Here is a 16,134-nt window from a genome sequence, read left to right on the forward strand (position 1 = left end):
TTGAGTTTTATTTTAACTCAGGTGTTTATTCTCACAACACAGCAATCCTCCAGTCTCCCCATTAGTACACACTCACTCAGCTCTTCTTCTGATCCAGGACCTACTCTGGTCCTGGAACCTACACAGGGAGTACAATCAAGAGTCCTTGGTAGAGAGATAGAGATTGAGAGAGAGCGAGAGCGAGAGAGATAAATAGAGATGAGATATACGAAGCACAGTTAAGAAGAGAGTACTAGCAAAGATGTACAGCTTCTGGTCACCATTCAAACTTCTCCCAAAGTGTAGATGGTCAAGGCTTCCCATTGAGCAAGGGATGGGTATGTGTTCAACTAAGATCCTCTCTGGATTTGCCTTTGTACTCTTATTACACATTCAGTTAAATGAATGCATTTATATCACTTCCTAACACTGAAAAGATTGCTGTGATGTGCAGGTTCCTCTGCTTCTCTTATATATGACAGCATATGGAACTGCAGCCCAGGAGGTGGAGACTTGGCTGGAGTTGGACCAAAAAGTAAGTGCTCCCAAGTTCAATCCTTGACACCACATGTGCCAGAGGGATTGTCTGTGTAGGTCTCTCTCCATCACATTAGACAAGTAATAAATCTTTGAAGATGTCTATCAGCTATTAAATAATTTAAATCTCTTTTATGCTTTTCTAATATTTCCTTCATACCTTCCCTAGTGACACACTGCTACTGCTCCCTACTAGATGGGTTGATTCTGGTGCCTATAGTGAAATAATTCTGCACGCAGACTGCATTGAGTCTCCTGTTTGCTGGGCCCGTGAACACACCAACAGGCCAGGGGCCAGGGTAACAGGGGCTGAAGGGCACCTGTCAGTAGGACCAGTGACTTCCAAGAGAGCAGACATTGTTGGACAAGTAAGAAGAGCAGAGAGGAGCTGCCACAGGGATGTGGAGAGAGAAGTGGACACCTGGCTCTTGTAGAGTGAGTTCTTCACACTGAGAAGGGACCAGTGGAATTTCCCCCACAGAGAAATAGCCTACAGTGCAGGAAGGCCACATATTCTGTGAGGGCTCAGCTCCTGCACCCCTCTGAGCACCTCAAGAGGCCCCTTCTCTCTGCCTTCATCATGTGGGAGGGTGCCTTGAGCAATGCAGACTAAGAGTTCCCAGAGGATAAGCTGTGGGCTCACTGGTGAGTGTGACAAGTCACCCAGGGCAAAAGGCAATGTTCTCACAACCTCAGCCAGTTGTACCATTTATTGGAAAAAAAAAAAACATAGAGGTTATGAGCACTGATCTGGTAAACATGCCCATGGCTTTCCTCAATCCCAGGTGAGAAGGGGATTATGCAGTGAGACACCAGCAGGTGGGAGAGAGGCCTCCCCACAGCTGTGAGGTCACCAACATCCTGGTTCCCTTCAGCACAAGAAAAAGTGAGCATGAGAGGTAATTGGACAATTCCAACAGGAAGGTAACTATGGCATTTTGTGATATTTTTGGTCTCTAAACAATTAAAATTGACATAAGCACAATGCACTTAAAATTAGCCCCAACAAAGGTCCCTCGTTCCACTCAAATTAAATACCGGTGGGAAACACTGCACTGCCAGGTGCTAAATCAACCTTAATGGAAGCTCCTATAACAACCTGGAGAGCCTGAGTGACTCCATATATAGCCTGGCCGGTGAGCATGCTGGGCAGAGACAAGGAGGGCTGCAACCTTGGGCAGAATATGCCTAGGGTGTTGGATACATGATTCATTCAGGAACAGGCTTTACACAAACTCATGAATTGTCATCTTTACTAAGGTCCAGCTACCCACTCTACCCCCTTCTCCTTCCCAACACAGCCAACAACCTTTCTGCATATCAGCGAGCACACATACAAGCCTTCCTAAGAGACAAGGACTCCTATGATGCTGGGGTCTCATCCTAGGAAGAGAAAAGAGGGCCTGTCACTGAGAGAAAGACAGAGAGAGACAGATACAGAGAGAAACAGAGATGACCTAATGCCAGAAAGGGATGAATAAACTAGGAGCAGATTGTACACCTTCAGGCTGTCCAACACACCAGTGTAGACAGTTACGCCTTCCTAGCTGGTGAAGGAAGGGTCTGCATTCATCTGAGAGCATGAGAAAAACCTCTGGATTTATACTTCTTCTATCACACATTGAGTGAAATACACAACTTTATGTCATTTCATAGCTCTGGCAGGATTGTGATATGCAGGTCACTCTTTCTCTCTTATAAATGACAGCATATGGAAACTGGAGGCCAGGAAGTGGAGTCTTGCATGGAGTTGAAGAAAACAGGAAGTGCTCCCAAATTCAATCCTTGACATCACATGTGCCAGAGCAGTGGCCTGGGCAGATTTTTCTCCCTCATACGTAAGACAAATTATACATCTTTGAAAATGTGTGGAAGGAACTTAGGAATTCAAATCTCATTCACGTTTTCTACTATTTCCTTCCTAATATCACTGGTGACACACCCAGGGCCTCTGGCCGTACCAGCAGGCAGGACAGTAGGAAAATGGGCTTTAGGGCACTTGACAGCGGGGTCAGTGGCATTGGTGGGAGGGTCACTAGGACAACAGGCAGTGGAAGGCAGGCCACAGAAGCAGATACCAGCTTGGAAAGAGACCTGAAGAGAGAAGCGAACCCCCGAGTCTGATAGAGTGAGTTCTTCCTACTAACAGGGGACCAGAGAACCTTCCCCAACAGAGAAAGAGCTGGCACTGCAAGGTGAAAACCTGGGTGCTGTGGGGTTCAGCCCCTGCTCCCCCCTGAGTGAATAAAGAGGCTCTGTACACCCTGCCTTCTCCAAGAGGGGCTGTGTGCAGGGAGGTACAGGCAGGGAGCAGCTGAGGAGCAAGTGCAGTGAGGAGCTCCCAGGCCCCTGCAGTCTACCTTCATCATGTGGGAGGGAGCTTAGAGCTGCACTCAATAGGAACACCAGAGTATGAGCTGTGGGCCCAGTGCTGAGTGTGGTGTGCCACCAGAGATCCAATCAATAGTGCCCACAGTACTCAGCCCATGGTGCTGCTTCTAGGGAAAGAACTTTATGTGATGATCAATCCTGATATTGTAAACACACCTATGAATGTCTTCCATCCCAGGTGACAAACATAAGCAGTAAGGTTGCAACTGCAGGGGTGAGAGAGGTTTCCCCACAGCTCTGGTGTCAACAGCTTTCAGATGTGCTTGACCACAGCCAGGGCATCAGAAAGAAATGAAGATTGGACAATGCCAACAGGAAGGTACCTAACTATTGTGCCTCATAATTTTTCTAATTTATTAACTCTATGCACATAGAGACTTCTGGAAATAGCCAGGAAAGGGGTCCTTAGCTCTGCTCAAGTTTGTTTTCAGTGAGTGTTGCCTTCACACAGACTACTGAGTTGTCTTCTCTGCTCAGATGCAGTCACCCTCTCACTCTCTGTCTCCTCCTACTCCACAACATGGCCACCCCCATCTCTCCCTGTCAGAACACACAGCAGCCATTCCTCAGAGCCAAGGACTCATCTGGTCCTGGTGTAACACCTGATGAAGAGACAAGGAGTGCCTGCCTCATGGAAACAGAGAGAGGACAGAAAGACAGACACTGCGATGAAGAGACTAAAAACAAAGTTGTTCACCTTCTGGACCTAAGAACAACAGATTTGGTCAAAATGTAAATGGGAAAGGCTTTCTAGACAGTTAAAGAAGCCACTGTATTAATCTGAGAACATGAGAAACCCCTCTGCATTTGCACATTCATTCCCATATATTAAATGAATGGTTTCATGTCTTTTCCTAGCTCTAATATGATGACTGTCCTATGCATGTGACTCTCTTTCTCTTACATATGATGGAATATGGCAACTGCTGCCCAGTAGGTTAAGACTTGGCTGAGGCTGGAGAGGAAAAAGTAAGTGCTCCCAAGTTCAATCCCTGACATTAAAGGTGCTAGGGTGATGATCTGTAGATGCCTTTTTCCTTCACATATTAAGAGAAATATTTCCTTGAAGATGGATGACAGTTATTAAAGAATTGAAATCTCATTTATGTTTTCTAATGTTTCTTCCTAATATCACTAGTGACATACTTCCACTGTCCCAGTTCCATGTGTCCATTATGCTACCACACTGAAATAATCCTTCCTGTTGATGCGGTGAGATTTCCCTGCACCAGGAACCTGCAGCCACACAAGCAGGCCTGAGGCAGGGGTATCATAGGATTTAGGACATGTGTCAGTGGAACCAGTGGGATCTACAGCAGGGTTTCCTAGAAGCGCAGGCAGTGGAGTGTAATGGAGAGGAGCATAGAACAACATGTCACAGAGACGTGGAGAGAGAAATGGACACACGACTCTGGTAGTGTGAACTCTCCACACAAAGGAGGGACCCAAAGAGATTCCCACACAGAGCAAGAACTGTCACTGATTCCATATTCTGTAGGGGTCCAGCCCCTGCACCCCTCTGAGTAACTGAAGAGGCCCCAAACACCCTGCCAGCTCCTAGAGGCCCTGTGAGGGAGGAGGGTCAGTCAGGGAGCACCTGAGGAGTGAGTGCAGTGAGGAACCTCCAGGCCTCTTCTCCCTGCCTTCTTCACGTGGGAGGGAGACTAGGGCTGTACCCAATAAGGGTGCCCACCCTTTCTAAGTCTGGCTGCTAACCTGGTATTGATCCAATATGCCCACAATGTGCAGCCCCTGGGACTGCTTTGGGAAGAAAAGCAAGGGGGTTACCAGTTGTCATCTGGTATACATTCCCTTGACCTTCCTTAATCCATTGTGACAAAGGCTAGTGAGGTAGTGCCACTGGGGATGAGAGAAGCTTCCCCACAGATCTGGGATCACAGCATCCATCCATGCGGCCAACCTACAGCACAGACATTGTACAGAAGTAGTAAAGGAGGAACTGTCAATGCCAACACCAAGGTACCTACTGCATTCCGTGATCATTATTATCTCTGAACATAAAGGTGTAAACTCATTCCAAATTACATGAGCAAGAAAACGCTTTCCAAGCTCCACTCAGGGTTGCAGCACAGTGGGGAACACTGCTCTCAGAAGAACTCAGAGATGCTAAGCTTAGCCCCATTCAGAGCAGTACAGACTGGGGGACCACCTGTGCACTTGTAGGTGAGGCTCCTGGCCAGAGACAGAAAGGGAGAGGCAAAAGTTTAGCCTGGCAAACACAACCCAGGTGAGTGCAGTGAGCTGTCCCCAGGTCCCTTCCCTCTGGCTTGAATGCAGGCATCCCAGCACCCACCTGGGAGGCTCCACCCAGAGTTAGGGTGTGCCCTCTGAGGGGTGTGGAGTGCAACCCCCCACCCCCAGGACAGAGCCTGATTGAGTACACATGCCAATGACCTTCCTTAACCCAGGTGGAGAAGATGGAGCAGGGAGGCAGCAGCAGCAGGAGGAAGAAAGCTCCCACCACATCTCTGGACTCAGGGACACCTGGGTGCCCATTAGCACACGGAGAAGCCAGCATGGGCCGAGTGAAGACCACACAGTTTTCTCAGGAAGGTATCTATTTTTCATTTCAGCTTTCATTCCCATCTCTATTTGATTAAAACTGACAAGCACATTGTGTTTTAAACCAGCAAGGCCTACAGCAGGCAGCACTGCAGAGTGAGGAGGGTAGGTCCAGTCTAGGGTGTGTGTGGCCTTGGGCAGATCTACTCACCCTGTGTTCCCATCAATCCCTGTGGACAAGACCAGAGAAGATGAAGACCAGCTCACACACGGGTGCCCCTCACAGAGCAGGCACCAGGGCAAGTTCCACGTCTGAGAACTTTGGAAGGGGATGTGTGAATATCAGCCCTTGCCCACACCCACCTCTTTGGGGACAGAGTTCAGAAATGCTGGGCTCCCAGCATCTTGACCAGAACTAGCAGATTTCCTCCCTGGCCTATTGTAACATCAGTCCCTGCAGCTTCTCTGGCCGGCCTCTGTCTGAGCTTCTCAACCAATGGTTTGATTTTGGGACACACCAGAAGGCACCCATAGTGACCTCTCACCCTGCACAGCAGAGTCCTTTGAAACCCACACACAATGAGATGGACATTCATTTCTTTCATCTCCTGTTTTCTTTTTCATGTGCATATATTGATTGATTCCCTTTTTGCTGTCTGTGCTTGGACTGTTGTAGTTATTAATGTTGTCATCCTTATTGGATAGGATAGAGAGAAATGGAGAGAGGAGGAGAAGGTAGAGAGGGGGAGAGAAAGAGGGACACCTGCAGACCGGCTTCACTGCCTGTGAAGTGACTCCCCTGTAGGTGGGGAGCCAGGGGGCTCAAACCTGGATCCTCAAGCCAGTCCTTTCACTTTGTGCCACCTGTGCTTAACCTACCACACAACAGGCTGCATGACTTTCTCAGGTTTTCTTAGAAACATCTGAGTGTGGTCACAGGGCAGAGTGGAAGGTAGCTGAGAGGGTGCAGGAAGGTAACTATGTCCTGGTGTCATACTGTATGGGGACACAGCACTCTGACTCAGAGAAGCAAGCACTGTTCCTGGTGCTTTCTCTGCAGAGCCCTGGGGTCCAGCATGGGGGAACTTATGGGGGGCTCAGGTGGGGGATGCTCAGATCCTTGTCCCACAAGGGCTTCCTCCCCTGCTGTCTGAAGCTGCTCTAGCAAGAGAGTGCTGTGGGCAGAGCTCAGCTTTAAGGAACATTTTCCTCTGTGAGAAGGAGTGGGGGACCCCTGGGCCTGGGGTTCCAACAGTAAAGGGAGAGTGGGGTGCACACTGGCTGAGGAGCTAGTCACCCAGGGTGGGTCTGCTTTAGTCTAAAGTTGTTCTCACCCCATTGCCAGACAACCCCACTTTCCCTCTTCTTCCCCACACCCCCATTGCTGAGGAGACTTGGCTGCCCAAATGTGGCCTTCTTGCTCTTCCCCAGGTCATGACTTAAGGCTCCACTTCAAGATGGCGGCACCAGTGCAAGACAGTCCACAGTTCTCACCGACCACCTGCCCCAGAGCAGCACCATGGAGGACGGCACTTGGCAGAGGACTCTACAGACGCCACATCAGAAGAGAAGAAGCTGCACCCTTCCCCATCATGTACTCTCTGTGTACGCCCTAAGGAAGCATGTAAACTGTAGATTATAAAGTGTAAACTGTAAACTCCAGTGGGGCCACCTGGTACCTTCAGCCAGTGGCCTCTCCTGCTGGAAATTAAACATGTACCTTTTTAATGCACTCTTTTTGCCTGGGCTCCTTGCTTTCTCCCCACAGTCTTAGCAGGGTTAGGCAGAATTTGGGAGGGAGGGCTTGGAAGGAAGGTAGTGCAGACTGACATCCCAGGAACACAGCTACTCTCTTCCCTGACCCAGCTTTCTGGTCCTTTTTCCAGCCATGGCATCATCTCCCTAGACAATAAGTTGGATCCACCTGCATATCAAATGACAGGCTCAGGAAAAGAAAAAATAAAAGTGTCCTGGAGCCCCACTTGCCCAGAACCCACCACACTAGGGAGAGAGAGAGACAGGCTGGGAGTATGGATTGACCTGCCAATGCCCATGTTCAGCGGGGAAGTAATTACAGAAGCCAGAAGTTCCACCTTCTGATATTGGGCCCTTACTTCCAGAGTGTTAAAAAATAGGAATGTTAACTATGAGGGGAGGTGAAGGGATATGGAGTTCTGGTGGTGGGAACTGTGTGGAGTTGTACCCCTCTTATCCTATGTTTTTTTATCACTGTTTCCTTAGTAAAAATAAAAAAAATATATTTTGGATACCTATGTTCAACATAGTAGTATAACTTTGTGATTGTCACTGAAAGGAGGTTTCATCAGTTTATTAATTCATATGGTAATTCCTTTTCGAACTTAACTATACAAAAATGACACAATTGAGACAGTAATAATTAGTTGTTTCTGAGGTATAAAAAATAAATTTTAGTTCCATAGCAACACAGGCAAAAATATTAACACTAAGATCTTATAAGCCATGAAAAATAGAGCACAGTGACGAATTATAGGTATTTAAAAAACAAAACCTTAAAATATTCCAAATCACTTCACATTTATTACACGATTCTTCTTCTGAGAAATCACTCGTTAATTAAACTTTTATTTACAAACTTTCAACAGTTGTCTCTAAATAACGATAGTATTGTCTTTACTATGTTCTCCAAATAACGATGGTATTGTCTTTACTGTGTTTATTTAATTTTTACTTGATGGAGACCTTAATGGATTACTGTACAGTTGTTGACACATGAATATAAATTTTCATGTGCTCTTGACACTCTCACTACCAACTTTTCGACCATCGTGCACCAGGACCTCAAGACTCTTCTCCTCCTTCCTCTGAGTCCTTAACTTTGGTGTAGGACACCATGCGAATCATGCAAAACTTCTATGAAGAACTATAAGCCACCAACATAGAGAAAATGGAAGAAATGGAACAATTCCTAGAAACATATGCCCTTCCAAAACTGAACCAAGAAGAACTACAAAATCTAAATGCACCAATCACAGACAAAGAAATTGAAACCGTTATTAAGAATCTCCCCAACAACAAAAGTCCTGGACCAGACGGCTTCACAAACGAATTCTACAAAACTTTCAGGAAACAGTTAGTACCCATACCTCTTAAGCTTTTGCATAAGATTGAAGAAACAGGAATACTCCCTTCCACCTTCTATGAAGCCAACATCACCCTGATACCAAAAGCTGATAATTACAGAAAAAAAAAAAGGAAAACTACAGACCAATATCTCTGATGAACATAGATGCCAAAATATTAAACAAGATCTTGGCCAACTGGATACAGCAGCATATCAAAAAGATTGTTCATCACGACCAAGTGGGATTCATCCCAGGAATGCAAGGCTGGTTCAACACCAGTAAGTCAATCAATGTCATTCACCACATCAATAATAGGGACTGGCGTAAGGATCCCGGTTCGAGCCCCCTGCTCCCCACCTGCAGGGGGTCACTTCACGGGTGGTGAAGCAGGTCTGCAGGTGTCTCTCTCTCCCCTCTCTCTCTGTCTTCCCCTCCTCTCTCCATTTCTCTCTGTTCTATCCAACAACAAAGCAACGTCAACAATGGCAATAATAACCGCAACGAGGCTGCAACAACTAGGGCAACAAAAAGGGGGGAAATGGCCTCCAGGAGCGGTGGATTCATGGTGCAGGCACCGAGCCCAGCAATAATCCAGGAGGAAAAAAAAATAGGAACGCTATCTGTCAGGGGATGTGATGGGATATAGAATTCTGGCGGTGGGAACTGTGTGGAGTTGTACCCCTCTTATCATATGTTTGTTATCAGTGTTTCCTTAGTATAAATAAAAAAAATATTTTGGATACCTACATTTAACATAGTAGTATAACTTTGTGATTGTCACTGAAAGGGGCTTTCATCAGTTTAATTCATATGGTAATTCTTTTCAAAATTAACTATACCAAAATGACACATCTGAGACAGTAATAATTAGTTGTTTCTGAGATATAAAAATAAATTTTGGTTCAATAGCACCACAATCAAAAATATTAACACTAAGATCTTATAAGTCATGCAAAATAGAGCACAGTGACAAATTATAGGTATTTAAAAAACAAAACCTTAAAATATTCCAAATCACTTCACATTTTTACACCATTCTTCTTCTGATAAGTCACTAGTTAATTAAACTTTTACTTACAAACTTTCAACAGTTGTCTCCAAGTAATGATAGTATTGTCTTTACTATGTTCAATTTTTTACTATGTTCAAAAATAACGATGGTATTGTCTTTACTATGATCTACAAATTACGATAGTATTGTCTTTACTATGTTTATTTAATTTTTACTTGATGGAGACCGTAATGGATTACTGTACAGTTGTTAACACATTAGTATAAATTTTCATGTGCTCTTGACACTCTCACTACCAACTTTTCGACCATAGTGCACCAGGACCTTAAGACTCTTCTCCTCCTTCCTCTGAGCCCTTGGCTTTGGTGTAGGACACCATGCGAATCATGTGAAACTTCTATGAAGAACTATAAGCCACCAACATAGAGAATCTGGAAGAAATGGAACAATTCCTAGAAACATATGCCCTTCCAAAACTGAACCAAGAAGAACTACAAAATCTAAATGCACCAATCACAGACAAAGAAATTGAAACCGTTATTAAGAACCTCCCCAACAACAAAAGTCCTGGACCAGACGGCTTCACAAACAAATTCTACAAAACTTTCAGGAAACAGTTAGTACCCATACCTCTTAAGCTTTTCCATAAGATTGAAGAAATAGGAATACTCCCTTCCACCTTCTATGAAGCCAATATCCCCCTGATACCAAAAGCTGATAGGGACAGAAAAAAAAGGAAAACTACAGACCAATATCTCTGATGAACATAGATGCCAAAATATTAAACAAGATCTTGGCCAAATGGATACTCCAGCATATTAAAAAGATTGTTCATCACGACCCAGTGGGATTCATCCCAGGAATGCAAGGCGGTTCAACGTCCGTAAGTCAATCAATGTCATTCACCACATCAATAATAGCAAAGCCAAAAACCACATGATTATCTCAATAGATGCAGAGAAAGCCTTTGACAAAATCCAACACCCATTCATGCTCAAAACTCTACAAAATGGGAATAGATGGGAAATTCCTCAAGATAGTGGAGTCTCTATATAGCAAACCTATAGCCAGCATCATACTCAATGGACAGAAGCTGAAAGCATTGCCCCACAAATCAGGGACTGGACAGGGCTGTCCACTGTCCCTGTTACACTTCAACATAGTATTGGAAGTTCTTGCCATAGCAATCAGGCAAGAGAAAGAAATCAAAAGAATACAGACTGGAAGGGAAGAAGTCAAGCTCTCACTCTTTGCAGATGATATGATAGTATACATAGAAAAACCTAAAGACTCCAGGAGAAAACTACTGGGAATTATGAGGCAATACAGCAAAGTATCTGGCTACAAAATCAATGTACAAAAATCAGTGGCATTTCTTTATGAAACATTAAATCTGAAGATGAAGACATCCAGAAATCACTGCCATTTACTGTTTCAGCAAAATCAATCAAATACCTAGGAATCAAGTTGACCAAAGAAATGAAAGACTTGTATACTGAAAAGTATTGAGTCACTACTCAAGGAAATAGAAACTGATATAAAGAAATGGAAAGATACCCCATGCTCATGGATTGGAAGAATAAATATCATCAAAATGAATATTCTCCCCAGAGCCATATACAAATTTAATGCAATGCCCATCAACGTTCCACCAAGCTTCTTTAAGAGAATAGAATAAACACTACAATCATTTATCTGGAACCTGAAAACACCTAGAATTGCCAAAACCACCTTGAAGAAAAGAAACAGAAATGGAGGCATCACACTCCCAGATCTTAAACTATATTATAAAGCCACCATCATCAAAAAAGCATGGTACTGGAACAAAAATAGGCACACAGACCAGTGGAACAGAAGTGAAAGCCCAGAAATAATTTCCCACACCTACGGACATCTAAACTTTGATAAGGGGGCCCGAAGGATTAAATGGGAAAAGGAGGCTCTCTTCAACAAATGGTGCTGGGAAAACTGGGTTGTAACATGCAGAAGAATGAAATTGAACCAGTTTATCTCACCAGAAACAAAAATCAACTCCAAATGGATCAAAGACCAGGATGTCAGACCAGAAACAATCAAATACTTAGAGGAAAACATTGGTGAAACACTTTCCCACCTACACCTCAAGGACATTTTTGATGAATCAAACCCAATTGCAAGGAAGACTAAAGCAGAAACAAACCAATGGGACAACATCAAATTGAAAAGCTTCTGCACATCCAAAGAAACTATTAAACAAACAAAGAGACCCCTCACAGAATGTGAGAAGATCTTCACATGCCATAACAGACAAGAAACTAATCACCAAAATATATAAAGAGCTCAGCAAACTTAGCACCAAAAAACCAAATGACCCCATCCAAAAATGAGTAGAGGATATGAACAAAACATTCACCTCAGAGGAGATCCAAAAGGCTAACAAACATATGAAAAAGTGCTCTAGGTCACTGATTGTCAGAGAAATGCAAATTAAGACAACACTAAGATACCACCTCACTCCTGTAAGAATGGCATACATCAAAAAGGACAGCAGCAACAAATGCTGGAGAGGTTGTGGGGACAGAGAAACCCTTCTGCATTGCTGGTGGGAATGTAAATTGGTCCAGCCTCTGTGGATAGCACTCTGGAAAACTCTCACAAGGCTAGGAATGGACCTTCCATATGATCCAGTAATTCCTTTCCTGGGATTATACCCCAAGGACTCCATAACAGCCAACCAAAAAGAGGTGTGTACGCCTTTGTTCATAGCCGCACAATTCATAATATGTAAAACCTGAAAGCAACCCAGGTGCCGAACAACAGATGAGTGACTGAGAAAGCTGTGGTATATATACACAATGGAATACTTAGCAGCTATCAAGAACAATGAACCCACTTTCTCTGACCCATCTTGGACAGAGCTAGAAGGAATTATGTCAAGTGAGCTAAGTCAGAGAGATAAAGATGAGTATGGGATGATCCCACTCATCAACAGAAGTTGAGTAAGAAGATCTGAAAGGGAAACTAAAAGCAGGACCTGACCAAATTGTAAGTAGGGCACCAAAGTAAAAACCCTGTAGTGAGGGGTAGACATGCAGCTTTCTGGCCCAGTGGGGGGGTGGGAGTGGCTGGGAGGGATGGGTCACAGTCTTTTGGTGGTTGGAATGGTGTTTATGTATACTCCTAGTAAAATTAATTGTATGTCTCGAAGTTTTTTAAGACACAGATTGAGTCTTTTTAATACATAGGCTGTGTATTTGATTTTGCGGACTCTCTCAAAATCCTAGACCAAGTAGATCAGAAGCAACCAATAGCACAGCTATATATAAGATACTGCGTACTGTACAGCAAACCCTAACAAAAGGACTTTTCAAAGTTAACCCAATTACCAAATAATGTCATGATAACATTAACTATCAATTGTCTTTTGGAACCCTATGGCAGCAGGAACCTCACATCTCCACTACAGAGCCTCTACTTCCCCCAGTCTTGGAACTCTTGGCTAGGGCCCACTTTCCCGTATGCCTCTCCCAATCCATATCAAATAATATTGCATCTGCCGATCACAACCTAATCAACACAACAATTGCCACCTCAACATGCTTCACTTCAGACTGAATCCAGACACTTCACGTGTGGAATGACAACCCTTCAGCTTCATTACTAAGGTAAGACATTTCCTTTCATAGTATACTTTTATTCCATCTCAGGTGGTTCACTTTCTAACAAAATCCCAAAACCTAGATATACACCAGTTTCTTTGAGAGAGACCATATGTTCACACGTATCCATAAACTACTGCAAAATATATACCTGAAAGCAGAAGTACACTAGAGTTTGCAGTGAGTATCCCCCTAACATTTCCTCTCCACTGAAACAAGCTTTGGGTCCATGATTGCTCAACAATTTCTTTGGTTTTGTATGTTAACTCTCTTTTCAGACACCAGGTTCCAGATGCCATCAGGATGCCGGCCAGGCTTCCCTGGACTGAAGACCCCACCAATGTGTCCTGAAGCTCTGCTTCCCCAGAGACTCACCCTACTAGGGAACGAGAGAGCCAGACTGGGAGTATGGACCAACCAGTCAATGCCAATGTTCAGCGGGGAAGCAATTACAGAAGCCAGACCTTCCACCTTCTACAACCCACAATGACCCTGGGTCCATGCTCCCAGAGGGATAGAGAGTGGGAAAGCTTTCAGGGGAGGGGGTGGGGTATGGAGATTGGATGGTGGGAATTGTGTGGAGTTGTACCCCTCCTACCCTATGGTTTTGTTAATTTAGCCTTTCTTAAATAAAAAAAGAAGAAAATCCTACGAATCCCATTAAAAAATTAGACTAAATAATAACACTAAATAGTTTATCATAAATCTTGCACGATAGTAATCTCGTGACCTATGATATGAAAAAACATTTGTGTAATTCAACTACAAGAATATAATGCTAAATCTATGAAAAACTCACCCACTAATAAAAATTCTTAATAATTCTTTCATTGATTTACCTATCCCATCAAATATCTCTTCTTGATGGAATTTTGGTTCTTTACTAGGCTTATGTCTAATTATGCAAATTACTACAGGCCTATTTCTAGCTATACACTATACATCATATACACTAAAAGCATTTTCATCAGTCACCCATATATGTTGAGACATAAATTATGGTTGATTAAACTGCTATATTCATGCTAATGGGGCTTCCATATTTTTTTATCTGTCTTTTCTTACATATTGGTCGAGGTCTTTATTATGATTCCTATATATTTACAGAAACAGGAAATATCAGAGTTATTTTGTTAATTGCTACTATAGCTACAGCTTTCATGGGTGACATTTTACCATGAGGACAAATATCCTTTTGAGGATCTACAGTCATTACAAATTTATTATCTGCTATTCCTTATATTGAAACAGATCTAGTACAATGAATTTGAGGAGCATTTTCAGTAGATAAAGCTACTCTAACCCGTTTTTTTGCTTTTCACTGTATTCTCCCATTTATTATTACTGCCCTCATAATAATCCACCCATTATTCCTTCATGAAACTGGTTCTAATAACCCTACAGGAATTATTTCAGAATCTGACAAAATTCCATTTCACCCTTATTATACTATAAAAGATATTCTAGGAATAGCCTCATTAATCTTTGTTTAAATAATATTAGCATTATTTTTCCCAGATCTTTTACGTGACCCAGACAATTATACCCCTGCTAACTCCTTAAATACACCCCCACACATCAAACCTGAGTGATATTTTCTATTTGCATACGCAATTCTTCCATCAATCCCCAACAAATTAGGAGGTGTCTTAGCATTATTCATATCTATCTTTATTTTATTTTTATACCTTCAAAACAACGAAGTATAGCATTTCGACCTATACGTCAATGTGGTTTCTGACTACTAGTATCAGACCTATTAATTCTTACCTGAATCTGAAGCCAACCTGTAGAAGACCCATACATCATTACTGGCCAACTAGCTTCAATTTATTACTTCTTTTCTAGTCTTATCTTAATACCTTTAATTGGCCTTATCGAAAACTATATACTTAAATGAAGAGTCTTTGTAGTACAAATATTAATACACTGGTTTGGTAAACCAAAGAAGTGGGAATACACCCTCCTGAGACACTCAAGGAAAAGACTACAGTCCTACCATCAACACCCAAAGCTGATATTCTTACTTAAACTATTCCCTGAATATACATATATTATAAGAATATAGATAGATATGTAACATATAGATATGTAATAGTTACCATCGGAATTAACTATTGTTTGTGCACTAGGTTGAACAAACTTACTATTACTATACACAGGAGCTAGGTTCAAGCCCCCCAGTCCCTATCTATAGGGGAGGAACAATGACAAGCAGACCTGCAAGGATTTATATATCTCTTCCTTTCTACTTCCCCTTCCTTCTCAATTTTTATCTTATCAATCTTACTATTAGGTAGACTATTTGAAAAGATTACATGACTGTGGAAATTATAAATATTTATAAATATTAAACATTGATATTAATAAATATTAATTATAAATATAATATCCATATTTAAATATAATTATAATAAATATTTAAATATAAATTATATTTATAAAAATTAAATATTTATAAATATTTTAAAAATATTTATTTATTATATAGGCAGCAGATGATTAGAATATAGAGAACATTATTAAGAACTTACTGTTGGTGACCCAGCCAGGACCGGGAGCGGCGCGTGGACTGAGCGACCATCTTTTCTGGATGCCAGGGAGTCAGGCGCCTCACCCTGAGAAGCCCTGGTGTGCCTTCTTCCATCCTGCTCTGGTAGGGCGCTGCATCGGGCAATCCAGTGATTGGCTGGAAGCTGTTGCTCCTCCTCTGGCATGTGGAGCTGGGCGCACTGGGCAGCCAGGGCCCACTGTCGCTGGCACTTCGTCTTCCTGCTGGTCCACCAGAAACAGCGGAAGGCCTATGTGCTCGACTTCCAGCGTGGCTTCTTGTGGGCTGTGGGGGGGGGGGGGCAGCGGCATCAGTGGCCTGCTGCTTGCAGGCCTGCGAGCTGTGGGTGCGGAGGAGTGGTGGGCAGCTGGCTGGTGGTAGACTTCCTGCTCTGCCTGT

The 16,134-nt window shown here is 43.2% G+C and overlaps 1 long non-coding RNA gene and 1 pseudogene across 1 annotated transcript in view; both read left to right on the forward strand.

Moving 5' to 3' along the window:
• LOC132540437 (uncharacterized) overlaps window positions 1-16,134 on the forward strand; it is a 269,980-nt gene that overhangs the window by 37,644 nt on the left and 216,202 nt on the right. The window lies entirely within an intron of this gene.
• Window positions 13,467-15,084, forward strand: LOC132540428 (cytochrome b-like; annotated as a pseudogene).

This window comes from Erinaceus europaeus, chromosome 9, assembly GCF_950295315.1.
Source record: "Erinaceus europaeus chromosome 9, mEriEur2.1, whole genome shotgun sequence".
Taxonomy (NCBI): domain Eukaryota; kingdom Metazoa; phylum Chordata; class Mammalia; order Eulipotyphla; family Erinaceidae; genus Erinaceus; species Erinaceus europaeus.